Source organism: Aquarana catesbeiana, linkage group LG05, assembly GCF_042186555.1.
Source record: "Aquarana catesbeiana isolate 2022-GZ linkage group LG05, ASM4218655v1, whole genome shotgun sequence".
Classification (NCBI taxonomy): Eukaryota; Metazoa; Chordata; class Amphibia; order Anura; family Ranidae; genus Aquarana; species Aquarana catesbeiana.
The window spans coordinates 645,106,313-645,119,467 of record NC_133328.1 but is presented as its reverse complement, the minus strand read 5'-3'; the positions used below and the strand labels follow the sequence as shown (position 1 = coordinate 645,119,467).

Sequence of the window (13,155 nt, the reverse complement as noted above, 5' to 3'; positions counted from 1 at the left end):
AGCAAAACAAAATGATACTTGGCTCTGTATTTTCTTAACGGGGCTGTACTGGAAGCTGCATAGGGGGTAGAACCAAGGGTCAGTGCTCAGAGGTGGGTAGGAGTGGAACCAAGGGTCAGTGCTCAGAGGTGGGTAGGAGTGGAACCACGGGTCGGTGCTCAGAGGTGGATAGGGGTGGAACCAAGCGTCAATGCTCAGAGGTGGGTAGGGGTGTAACCAAGGGTCGGTGCTCAGAGGTGGGTATGGGTGAAACCAAGGGTCCGTGCTCAGAGGTGGGTAGGGGTGGAACCAAGGGTCAGTGCTCAGAGGTAGGTAGGGGTGGAACCAAGGATCAGTGCTCAGAGGTGGGTATGGGTGACACCAAGGGTCGGTGCTCAGAGGTGGGTAGGGGTGGAACCAAGGGTCAGTGCTCAGAGGTGGGTATGGGTGAAACCAAGGGTCGGTGCTCAAAGGTGGGTAGGGGTGGAACCAAGGGTCAGTGCTCAGAGGTGGGTAGGGGTGGAACCAAGGGTCAGTGCTCAGAGGTGGATAGGGGTGAAACCAAGTGTCAGTGCTCAGAGGTGGGTAGGGGTGGAACCAAGGGTCAGTGCTCAGAGGTGGGTAGTGGTGGAACCAAGGGTCAGTGCTCAGAGGTGGGTATGGGTGGCTCCAAAGGGTCAGTGCTTATAGGTGGGTAGGGGTGGAACCAAGGGTCAGTGCTCAGATGTGGGCAGTGGTAAAACCAAGTGTCAGTGCTCAGAGGTGGGTAGGGGTGCAACTAAGGGATGGTGCTCAGAGGTGGGTAGGAGTGGAACCACAGGTCGGTGCTCAGAGGTGGGTAGGGGTGGAACCAAGGGTCAGTGCTCAGAGGTAGGTAGGGGTGGAACCAAGGGTCAGTGCTCAGAGGTGGGTATGGGTGGAACCAAGGGTCAGTGCTCAGATGTGGGTAGTGGTGAAACCAAGCGTCAGTGCTCAGAGGTGGGTAGGGGTGGAACCAAGAGCCAGTGCTCAGAGGTGGGTATGGGTGGAACCAAGGTTCGGTGCTCAGAGGCGGGTAGGGGTGGAACCAAGGGTCAGTGCTCAGAGGTGGGTAGGGGTGAAACCAAGGGTCAGTGCTTAGACGTGGGATGGGGTGGAACCAATCACTAGTGCTCAGAGGTGGGTAGGAGTAAAACCAAGGGTCAGTGCTCAGAGTTGGGTAGGGGTAAAACCAAGCGTCAGTGCTCAGGGGTGGGTGGAGGCACAAAGTGACTTAGAAGGGGGGAGTTCCTGCACCTATTCTATGAGAAAAAAAGCACTGGCGGTAGGGATCGGTAATTGGCATCGGTAAGTACTAAAGAAAAAAAAGAGTATCGGTACGCGTACTCACTGTAAAAAAAAATTGGTATCGGTGCATCCCATTGTAAAACCAAAACATTTTTTGCTTTGCGCACACTTTAATGTGATTTCCACCAATTTTGAAGCATCCTACAAACATCCTCAGACTCTTATCTTGCACTGGGTCTTCTCTGATGTCACGCAGGAGGCAGGGCAGAAGCTGATTGGTGACTCTATATGAAAACCAGGCAAATATCCAAACTGCAATACTTTGACTCTCATAATTATTTGCCTGTAGACTTGTCTTGCTGACAGTCAAACAAGTCAAGTCCAGGCAAGACTCATGACTGCTGATAAACCATATAAATGTACGTTGTAATGTATTGTAATTTCAAATGTTATTTCTATAATTCTGGATTCCTCATTAAGCAACCTCAACGTCAGGAGCGGCTCAACCCTGAACACACCCAGAAAGCTGATTCTAATCGAAAAGGAATGTAAAGCATGGAATGGGACATTGGAGGACCTGGCGACGGTGAGGACAACATGTCGGGGACAAGTCCTCTGTGCAGCACCTTTCTGGTCTTTGTGGTCTCCTTTGTGCTGTGTTTGACGTTATCCATGAGTTCTCAGTATACAGAGAAGAGACGGATTGGAAAATATAGACCTAAAGAGCTGGATAAACATCTACCTACCCAGGAGAGTGAGGTAGGTGGCTCATTTAAGATACTTCTGTCCTGTTTAATGAGTGGTGGGAACATCTCCCAGCTGAATATGATGGTGTAGTGGGAGACCTGTTATCCTGGGAAGACGTTCCGGGGATAATTACTTCTGGCTTTGGTGGATACTTTTTCTTCACTCTATATTTGTGACTACTAGAACAGGTACCATTAAGCTTATGGAAATTTTTCTAAAAAAACATCAAATGGCCAAATAGCAGTGGACCTTCCTTTAACCCCTTAATACCGGACACTTTCACCTCCTTCCAGCCCAGGCTAATTTTCAGCTTTCAGCGCTGTCACACTTTGAATGACAATTGCGCAGTCATGCCTACACTGTACCCAAACTAAATTTTTATATATTTGTTAGAGCTTTCTTTTGGTGGTATTTAATCACCACTAGGGTTTTTATTTTTTGCTAAATAAACAAAAAAAGACCGAAAATTTTGAAAAAAAAAGATGCCTTTTCTTAGTTTTTGTAAATTTTGCAAATTAATTCTTTTGGTGGTATTTAATCACCACTGGGTTTTTTTTATGTTTTGCTAAATAAAAGAAAAAATACCAAAAATCTTAGAAAAAAATGTTTTCCTTTGTTTTCTGTTCAAACATTTTGCAAATAAATAATCTTTCTTCATAAATTTAGACCAAAGTGTATTCTGCTTCATTTCTTTGGTAAAAATAACCCAAATCAGTGTATATTACTTAGTCTGTAGGAAAGTTATACAGTCCACAAACTATGGGATATACTGTTTATCTGAAAATAGATCAGTACTGACGGCCGATCTCATTTCTTGGGGCTCGAAAATGTCAGAAAAGTACAAATGACCCCTTTTTGGAAAGTAGACAGTCCAAGGTATTTAGTAAGAGGCATGGTGAGTTTTTTGAAGTTGTCATTTTTTTGTCACAATTTTTTTGAAAATGAAGAAATTTAAAAATATGTTTTTTTTCACATCTTTTTTTTTTTATACATACTGTTACCAGTGTAGTACAGTGTTATCATATAACTGGTGGAGCAGTGATCAAAGATGCTGACTGGCTACAGTATGTAAAAAAAAAAATATATATATATTTTCTTTTCAATTTTGTAAATATTTTTTTCTATTTTATTACATTGTTTTCTTTTCTTTTTTTTTTTTACATACAGTACAGTACAGTTTTTTTTTACATACAGTAATAAGCAAGCATAGTGTGTAAAAAAAAAAAAATAAATAAAATCACCTCCCCAGAGCAGTACAGTAGTAACACTGTACTGCTCTGGTCACTGTATGTAAAAAAAAAAATATATATATATTTTCTTTTCAATTTTGTAAATATTTTTTTCTATTTTATTACATTGTTTTCTTTTCTTTTTTTTTTTTTTTACATACAGTGACCAGAGCAGTACAGTGTTACTACTGTACTGCTCTGGGGAGGTGATTTTATTTATTTTTTTTTTTTTACACACTATGCTTGCTTATTACTGTGGATTTTACAGTTACCTGTATAAGCAACCATTTTTTTTCTGAATAAAAACTATTCATTCAGTGTTTACTATTGTGACTAGCTGTGATTGGCCACAGCTGATCACATGGTACAGATGACCCCTTTTTGGAAAGTAGACAGTCCAAGGTATTTAGTAAGAGGCATGGCGAGATTTTTGAACTCGTCATTTTTTTGTCACAATTTTTTTGAAAATGAAGACATTTAAAAATATATGTTTTTTTCACAATTTTTTTTTTAACATACTGTTACCAGTACAGTGTTATCATATAACTGGTGGAGCAGTGATCAAAGATGCTGACTGGCTACAATATGTAAAAAAAAAAAAAAAAAAAAAATTATATATATATATATATATATATATATATATATATATATATATATAATTTTTTTTTTCTATTTTATTACATTGTTTTCTTTTTTTTTACATACAGTGACCAGAGCATTACAGTGTTACTATAGTAACACTGTACTACTCTGGGGAGGTGATTTTTTTTTTTTTTACACACTGTGCTTGCTTATTACTGTGGATTTTACAGTTACCCGTATAAGCAACCATTTTTTTCTGAATAAAAACTATTCATTCAGAGTTTACTATTGTGATTAGCTGTGATTGGCCACAGCTGATCACATGGTACAGATGGGCCATGATTGGCCCTGTCTGTACCATGTGATCACTGTGACCAATCACAGAGCTCATTACAAAAGTACACCATGAAAGGCATGGATCAAAGTCATTTATTGTGTACACTTGTCATGTGATTGGCTTTGATTGGCCACAGCTGATCACATGGTACAGATGGGCCATGATTGGCCCTGTCTGTACCATGTGATCACTGTGACCAATCACAGAGCTCATTACAAAAGTACACCATGAAGGGCATGGATCAAAGCCATTCATTGTGTACACTTGTCATGTCATCTGCTTTGATTGGCCACAGCTGATCACATGGTACTGGCAGTGGAGCGGTACAGTGATCTGTCATCGTCTGTCCCCAGTGGAAACAGCGGGTGATGATCGCGCCATAGCGTGCCCAAGGTGCTATTCTGTGGGACGCCATATGACGTCCTCCCAGGATAACAGGGCTCCTGCTCGGATGTCATATTACAATAGGCCAGGTGGGAGGGGGTTAAACAATGGAGTTCAAGTTCATGTGCAGAGTGACTCCAAAGGCTCTGTACTATCAGGAGATGGATTGGGGACAGGGGAAAAAAATGGAGGATCAGAGAAGACAGGATCAAACAGATTTTTTTTACACAATGCGGAGGATTAGCCCCTTAGGTTCTACACTGAGTATAACAAGCAATGCTTTACTACATATACAGACCGATTTTACTGTTGTGGGTTTAGTAACGCTTTAAAGATGGGCAATTCCATTAAATGCCAATGGTTTAGAAATTGGATGTCCAACGAGATCCTATGGTGTGAGGTGTTCAAAGACGTTTGCCCATGTAGTATACATACATGGGGTCTGCTTATACATTGATACTATGTAGTCACCACTGAAACCATTGTTACGATGTGTACTTATGTTCGGTATCTCTGTCTTTGAGCCTCCACATTACAATCTGGTGCATGCACTGATGGGCAGATGGTCTCTAGCCATGGAGACTATGGGTGAAGAATGGGATCAAACAGGCTGTCATTGTTATCTAAGGCCAGACATACACTATATTACCAAAAGTATCGGGACACCTGCCTTTACACACACATGAACTTTACTGACATCCCAGTCTTAGTCTGTAGGGTTCAATATTGGGTTGGTCCGCCCTTTGCAGCTATAACAGCTTCAACTCTTCCGAGAAGGCTGTCCAAGTTCCTCCACCCCAAACTTGCTCATCCATCCTTGTCTCGCTTTTAGCATATAATAAACATTGCCAGGAAACTTGCCAAATTTCAGAATTACTGATCATCTTAATTATATTTAGAACTTTCTCCTGGTATAACTGAATTCTTAGACGCTGCCACCAGATGTGGGCATGCGTTCCCTCGCCCCCACACTCTCCCCAACACTCAAATCACAGTGCTCAATAGATTCTGTGTAGTTTGGATGGAACGTAATACCACCTAGTCAACAGTTTATAATTAATTTATTTGATCCTGCTATCTATTGAGGTACAGTGCATCCGGAAAGTATTCACAGCGCTTCACTTTTTTCACATTTTTTTATGTTACAGCCTTATTCCAAAGTGGATTAAATTCATTATTTTCCTAAAAATTCTACAAAACGATACCCCATAATGACAACGTGAAAGAGGTTTATTTGAAATCTTTGCAAATTTATAAAAAAAAAAATCCCATGTACATAAGTATCACAGGCTCCTCCCATGTACATAAGTATCACAGACTCCTCCCATGTTCATAAGTATCACAGACTCCTCCCATGTACATAAGTATCACAGACTCCTCCCATGTACATAAGTATCACAGACTCCTCCCATGTACATAAGTATCACAGCCTCCTCCCATGTACATAAGTATCACAGGCTCCTCCCATGTACATAAGTATCACAGACTCCTCCCATGTACATAAGTATCACAGACTCCTCCCATGTACATAAGTATCACAGGCTCCTCCCATGTACATAGGTATCACAGGCTCCTCCCATGTATATAAGTATCACAGACCCCTCCCATATACATAAGTATCACAGGCTCCTCCCATGTACATAAGTATCACAGACTCCTCCCATGTAAATAAATATCACAGACTCCTCCCATGTACATAAGTATCACAGACTCCTCCCATGTAAATAAGTATCACAGACTCCTCCCATGTACATAAGTATCACAGGCTCCTCCCATGTAAATAAGTATCTCAGACTCCTCCCATGTACATAAGTATCTCAGACTCCTCCCATGTAGATAAGTATCTCAGACTCCTCCCATGTACATAAGTATCACAGGCTCCTCCCATGTACATAAGTATCACAGGCTCCTCCCATGTACATAAGTATCTCAGGCTCCTCCCATGTACATAAGTATCACAGGCTCCTCCCATGTAAATAAGTATCACAGACTCCTCCCATGTAAATAAGTATCTCAGACTCCTCCCATGTACATAAGTATCTCAGACTCCTCCCATGTACATAAGTATCTCAGACTCCTCCCATGTAGATAAGTATCTCAGACTCCTCCCATGTACATAAGTATCACAGGCTCCTCCCATGTACATAAGTATCACAGGCTCCTCCCATGTACATAAGTATCTCAGGCTCCTCCCATGTACATAAGTATCACAGGCTCCTCCCATGTACATAAGTATCACAGGCTCCTCCCATGTACATAAGTATCACAGGCTCCTCCCATGTACATAAGTATCACAGGCTCCTCCCATGTACATAAGTATCACAGCCTTTGCCATGACACTCAGAATTGAACTCAGGTGCCTCCTGTTTCCACTGATCATCCATGAGATGTTTCTACAACTTGATTGGAGTCCACCTGTGCTAAATTCAGGTGATTGGATATGACTTGGAAAGGCACACACCTGTCTATAGAAGGTCCTGCAGGTAACAGTGCATGTCAGAGCACAAACCAAGCCATGAAGTCCGAGACAGGATTGTATGGAGGAACAGATCGGGGGAAGGGTACAGAAACATTTCTGCAGTATTGAAGGTCCCAATGAGCACAGTGGCCTCCATCATCCATAAATGGAAGATGTTTGGAATCGCCAGGACTCCTAGAGTGGGCCGCCTGGCCAAACTGAGTGATCGAGGCAGAAGGGTCTTAGTCAGGGAGGTGACCAAGAAACCGATGGTCACTGTGACAGACCCCCAGTGTTTCTCTGTGGAGAGAGGAGAACCTTCCAGAAGAACAACCATCTCGGCAGCCCTCCACCAATCAGGCCTGTATGGTAGAGTGGCCAGACGGAAGCCACTCCTCAGTAAGAGGCACATGACAGCCCACCTGGAGCTTTCCAAAAACCACCTTAAGGACTCTCAGACAATAAAAAAATTCTCTGTTCTGATGAAACAAAGATTGAACTCTTTGGCCTGAATGGCAAGCGTCATGTCTGGAGGAAACCAGGCACTGCTCATTACCTGGCCAATACCATCCCTACAGTGAAGCATGGTGGTGGCAGCATCATGCTGTGGGGATGTTTTTCAGCGGCATGAATTGGGAGACTAGTCAGTATCGAGGGAAAGATAAATACAGCAATGTACAGAGACATCCTTGATGAAAACCTACTCCAGAGCGCTGTGGACCTCAGACTGGGGCGAAGGTTCATCTTCCAACAGGACAACGACCCTAAGCACACAGCCAAGATAACAAAGGACTGTCTACGGACAACTCTGTTAATGTCCTTGAGTGGCCCAGCCAGAGACCAGACTTGAACCCGACTGAACATCTCTGGAGAGATCTGAAAATGGCTGTGCACCGACCCTCCCCATCCAACCTGATGGAGCTTGGAAGTCCTACAAAGAAGAATGGGAGAAACTGCCCAAAATTAGATGTGCCAAGCTTGTAGCATCATACTCAAAAAAGACTTGAGGCTGTAATTGGTGCCAAAGGTGCTTTGCCAAAATTACATAGTTAGTAAGGTTGAATACAGACAACAGTCCATCCAGTTCAACCTGTGTAGGTATGTGTGTGTGGAAAAATCATTTTCCATATCCCCCTATATTGTTTTTGCTTAGATGCATGTCCAAGGATCTTTTGAAACTATCAATACTTCCTGCCGAAACCACTGATTGTGGAAGAGAGTTCCACCTCCTTACCGCCCCGACAGTGAAAAACCCCCCTACACAGCTTAAGGTTAAACTACTTCTCTTCCAATCTAATCGCGTGGCCCCGTGTCCTCTTACACTCCCTGGGACTGAAAAGTTTCATACTTACGCTGGGATGGCCATTGAGATATTTGTACATCGCTATCATATCTCCTCTCCACGGAGAACAAATAAAGTACTTGTAGTCATTCCTCATAATTGAGGTCCTCCAGCCCCCATATTAATTTAGTTGCCCTTCTCTGGACCCTCTCCCCCCTCCAGGTGCGGCTGAACCAGAGTTTTATAAAGTGGCAGAATAATCGTTTTATCTCCTGGAGTAAATTCCCTTTTTTAATACATGCCGATATTCTGCTGGCTTTGGAAGACGCTGCTTGACACTGCATGCTATTGCTCAGTCTGTCTTCTACTAGGACCCCTCGATCCTTCTCCATCCTGGAAGCCCCTAGGTGCATTACCTTACATTTACCAATGTTAAACTTCATTTGCCATGCAGTAACCCATTCCAATAATTTTTTTCAGGTCCTCTTGTAAAGCTTCTATATCCTGCTGTGCTGTTTTTGCCCTGCATATTTTTGTGTCTTCAGCAAACACTGAGATCGAGCTATTTTTCCCATCCCCTATATCATTTATAAAGAAATTAAACAGAATTGGTCCCGGGACAGAGCCTTGGGGTACCCCACTTACTACTACAGTCCATTCTGAGTATACGTTATTTTTCACCACCATTTGGACACGCCCCCTTAACCAGTTCTCTATCCAGGTACCTACCCTATGGGCCGTGCCTCAGCTTGTAGATTAAGCGTTTTTGTTGGGGACTAGGCTTGTGCAAAATCCAGATACACCACATCCACTGGCCTACCTTTGTCCAGACGGCAGCTCACTTCCTCGTAGATTAATCGGTTGGTTTGGCAAGGGCGACCTTTCGTAAACCGGTGCTGATTACTGCTAATGATGCTGTTTTCTTCAGCAAATTTTTGGGTATGGTCCCTTATCACCCCCTCAAATTATTATACCGGATTTATATATACAGTGGGGAGAACAAGTATTTGATACGCTGCCGATTTTGCAGGTTTTCCTACTTACAAAGCATGTAGAGGTCTGTAATTTTTATCATAGGTACTCTTCAACTGTGAGAGACGGAATCTAAAGCAGAACTTAATATTTGGTACAGAAACCTTTGTTTGCAATTACAGAGACCACACGTCTCCTGTAGTTCTTGACCAGGTTTGCACACACACTTTGCAGCAGGGATTTTGGCCCACCCCTCCATACAGACCTTCTCCAGGTCCTTCAGGTTTCGGGGCTGTCGCTGGGTAATACGGACTTTCAGCTCCTTCCAAAGATTTTCTATTGGGTTCGGGTTTGGAGACTGGCTAGGCCACTCCAGGATGCTTCTTACGGAGCCACTCCTTAGTTGCCCTGGCTGTGTGTTTTTTTTCGTTGTCATGCTGGAAGACCCAGCCACGACCCATCTTCAATGCTCTTACTGAGGGAAGGAGGTTGTTGGCCAAGATCTCACGATACATGGTCCCATCCATCCATCCTCCCCTCAATACGGTGCGGTCTTCCTGTCCCCTTTGCAGAAACGCAGCCCCAAAGAATGACGTTTCCACCTCCATGCTTCACGGTTGGGGTGGTGTTCTTGGGGGTTGTACAATGTACAATGTATATGTAAAGCGCTGCGTAAATTGACGGCGCTATATAAGTACCTTAAATAAATAAATAAAATAAATAAATAAAAGTGTGGCACTGTAGATCGGGGACCCTCAACGGGGGGCATCCCCACTGGGAGATAAGGTGGTGTGAGTGGCCTGCTGTCCAGCAAGAAAATCATCCAGGGGAGACGGATTTCAAGAAATTGAAGTAGCCAAAGTGACCATAAGTGCTGAAACCATCACTGAAGGACTTCTAAAAAATATATATATATAGTATAACAGGTGTGAGATGTCCTGTGCTCAGTAAAGAACAGGGGGATTGAAGTACTAGAAGGTATTGGTGGTAGCCGAGGTGTGAAAGTGAAAAGTGATAAGGATATAAACGCATCACCAAGAAAGGTCGAATAAAACAATCTAGCAGTGCAACTTCAGGCGAATTCTAATTACCAATTAGACAGTGATCAGTTCATAGGGTCCAGGGATCCGAGGTACTTCATGTGATTCACACCAAAGTGAATCTGACGTGCCTGGGTGAAGCCTATAAGGGCACATAGTTACATAGTCAGGTTGAAAAAAAGACACAAGTCCATCCAGTTCAACCATAAAAATAAATAAATAAATAAAAAATAATATCATACAATCCCATATACACAATCCTATACCCACAGTTGATCCAGAGGAAGGCGAGAAAACCCCAGCAAAAGCACGATCCAATTTGCTACAGCAGGGGAAAAACTTTCTTCGAGAGGCAATCGGATTTTCCCTGGATCAACTTTACCATCAAACGCCCACCAACGTCACGTCGGCATGCGCTGCAGGAGGGAGGGGTCCTTGGCTGGGGCGGGGAGCCGCCCAGCGTCGGTGCCGGTACACTCCTCCATCTAGCCGCCTGATGGTACTGTCGTGGACTAGGAGGGGCGGCGCCGCAGCAGTGACACCGCACCTGCAACACACAGAAGGTGACGTCGGCGCACGGACGTCCACCCACCCTAAGTAAAAGGGGCGGAGGAGGGTCCGCGGCACGCATCGCATCTCCAGGGAGGGATGGGAGCCAGAGGGCTCCTAAACCAGATCACATAGTTACATAGTTACATAGTTACATAGTAGGTGAGGCTGAAAAAAGACACAAGTCCATCAAGTCCAACCTATGTGTGTGATTATGTGTCAGTATTACATTGTATATCCCTGTATGTTGCGGTCATTCAGGTGCTTATCTAATAGTTTCTTGAAACTATCGATGCTCCCCGCTGAGACCACCGCCTGTGGAAGGGAATTCCACATCCTTGTCGCTCTTACAGTAAAGAACCCTCTACTTAGTTTAAGGTTAAACCTCTTTTCTTCTAATTTTAATGAGTGGCCATGAGTCTTGGTAAACTCCTTTCTGCAAAAAAGTTTTATCCCTATTGTGGGGTCACCAGTCCGGTATTTGTATATTGTGGGGTCACCAGTATAGTATTTGTATATTGAAATCATATCCCCTCTCAAGCGTCTCTTCTCCAGAGAGAATAAGTTCAGAGCTCACAACCTTTCCTCATAACTAAGATCCTCCAGACCCTTTATTAGCTTTGTTGCCCTTCTTTGTACTCGCTCCATTTCCAGTACATCCTTCCTGAGGACTGGTGCCCAGAACTGGACAGCATACTCCAGGTGCGGCCGGACCAGAGTCTTGTAGAGCGGGAGAATTATCAGGCTGTGTATATAATCAAGGGATGGGAGGTAACAGCCCCATCCTGAAGGGTGTTGGCCCCCTTTTAGGGTCCCCCGATCTATAGTGCCACACTTTTATTATATTTATTATATAAAAAAAAATGTAATAAAAAATATGCCATAATTATATCCCCTATTTTGTAGCCACTATAACTTTTGCACAAACCAATCAATATAGGCATATTGCGTTTTTTTTTTTTTTTTTTTTTCATCAAAATACATATTGGCCTAAACTGATGAAGAAATTTTTTGGGGGGATATTTATTATAGCAAAAAGCAAAAAATATTGTTTTTTTTTTTTTTTTCAAAATTGTCGCTCTTTTTTTGTTCATAGCACAAAAAATGAAAACCACAGAGGTGATCAAATACCACCAAAAGAAAGCTCTATTTGTGGGGGAAAAAAAAAAGACATAAATTTTGTTTGTGTACAACGTCGCACAACCGCGCAATTGTCAGTTAAAGCGACGCAGTGCCGTATTGCAAAAAATGGCCTGGTCATTAAGGGGGGTAAATCCTTCCAGTCCTTAAGTGGTTAAAGTAGCGCAGTGCTGAATAGCTAAAAAAAAAATTACCTGGTCGTGAAGGGGTGGGGGGGGGGGGGTAAAACCTTCCAGAGGTCAAGTGGTTAAAGATGACATTTTAAGGGTCAAATTTCCAAAAAATGAGTGTTTCTTGGACATTGTGACTATCTGGGGGTAACCTCCATCCCTGACCCCTCTCTCTGTTTCTCTCTCAGATTCTGACCCCTCAGGGAAGTCCGAGGTCCACCGAGCCTGGAGTCGGGGATAGTGATGACACAGCCACAGCGCCCCGCAGCGTGAAAATCGGGGGAGGGAACAAGCCTGGTGATCTTTTACAAGTTGAGAAGTTATATCTCCTTGATCACATACTTCCTTGTAAATCCTGCACAACGCCCAATAACAAATCAGCATAAGAATGAAATGATGGCTTTTAAAACCTAAATATTAAAAAAATGACTGTGATAATAAATACATCTAATAAGACATCGAATTGTTGTCTCTCTTTTTGCTCTGCTGTGACATTTTGCAGATGAAAAAGCAAGGGTGCAGACATAGAAATTAGACATTTTGACAACTTCGTTAATTCCGAAATTTCCGAATATTTAAATTTTCGAATTTCGAATTTCCGAATTTCAAATTTCCAAATATCCAAATTTTTTAATTTCTGAATTTTCGATAATTCGAAATTTCAGTAAATTTGGAATTTCGGAAACTAGGAATTTTGCAAATTTGGAATTCGGAAATTAGAAATTTAGGAAATTTGAAAATTAGAAATTGGAAAATTTCAGAAATTCGAAAATTCGAATTTGGAAATTCGAAATTTTGGAAGTTTGGAAATTCGGAAATTCGGACTTCGGAAATTCGAAGTTTTGGAAATTTGAAATTCGGAAATTGGAAAATTCTGAATTTCGGAAATTCGTAAGTTCAGAAATTCAAAATTTTGAAAGTTCGGAATTTCGGAATATCGGAATTTTGGAAATTCGGGATTCGGAAATTCGAAATTTCGGAAATTTGAAAATCGGAAATTGGAAAATTTCTGAAATTCAG

The 13,155-nt window shown here is 42.6% G+C and overlaps 1 long non-coding RNA gene across 1 annotated transcript; it reads left to right on the top strand.

The window, feature by feature from the left end:
* Positions 1-1,556: 1,556 nt before the first annotated feature.
* Positions 1,557-12,589, top strand: LOC141146191 (uncharacterized). Its single transcript, XR_012244755.1, has 2 exons — positions 1,557-2,004; positions 12,324-12,589. It is a non-coding gene; the product is annotated as an uncharacterized lncRNA (long non-coding RNA).
* The last annotated feature ends 566 nt before the right edge of the window (positions 12,590-13,155 follow it).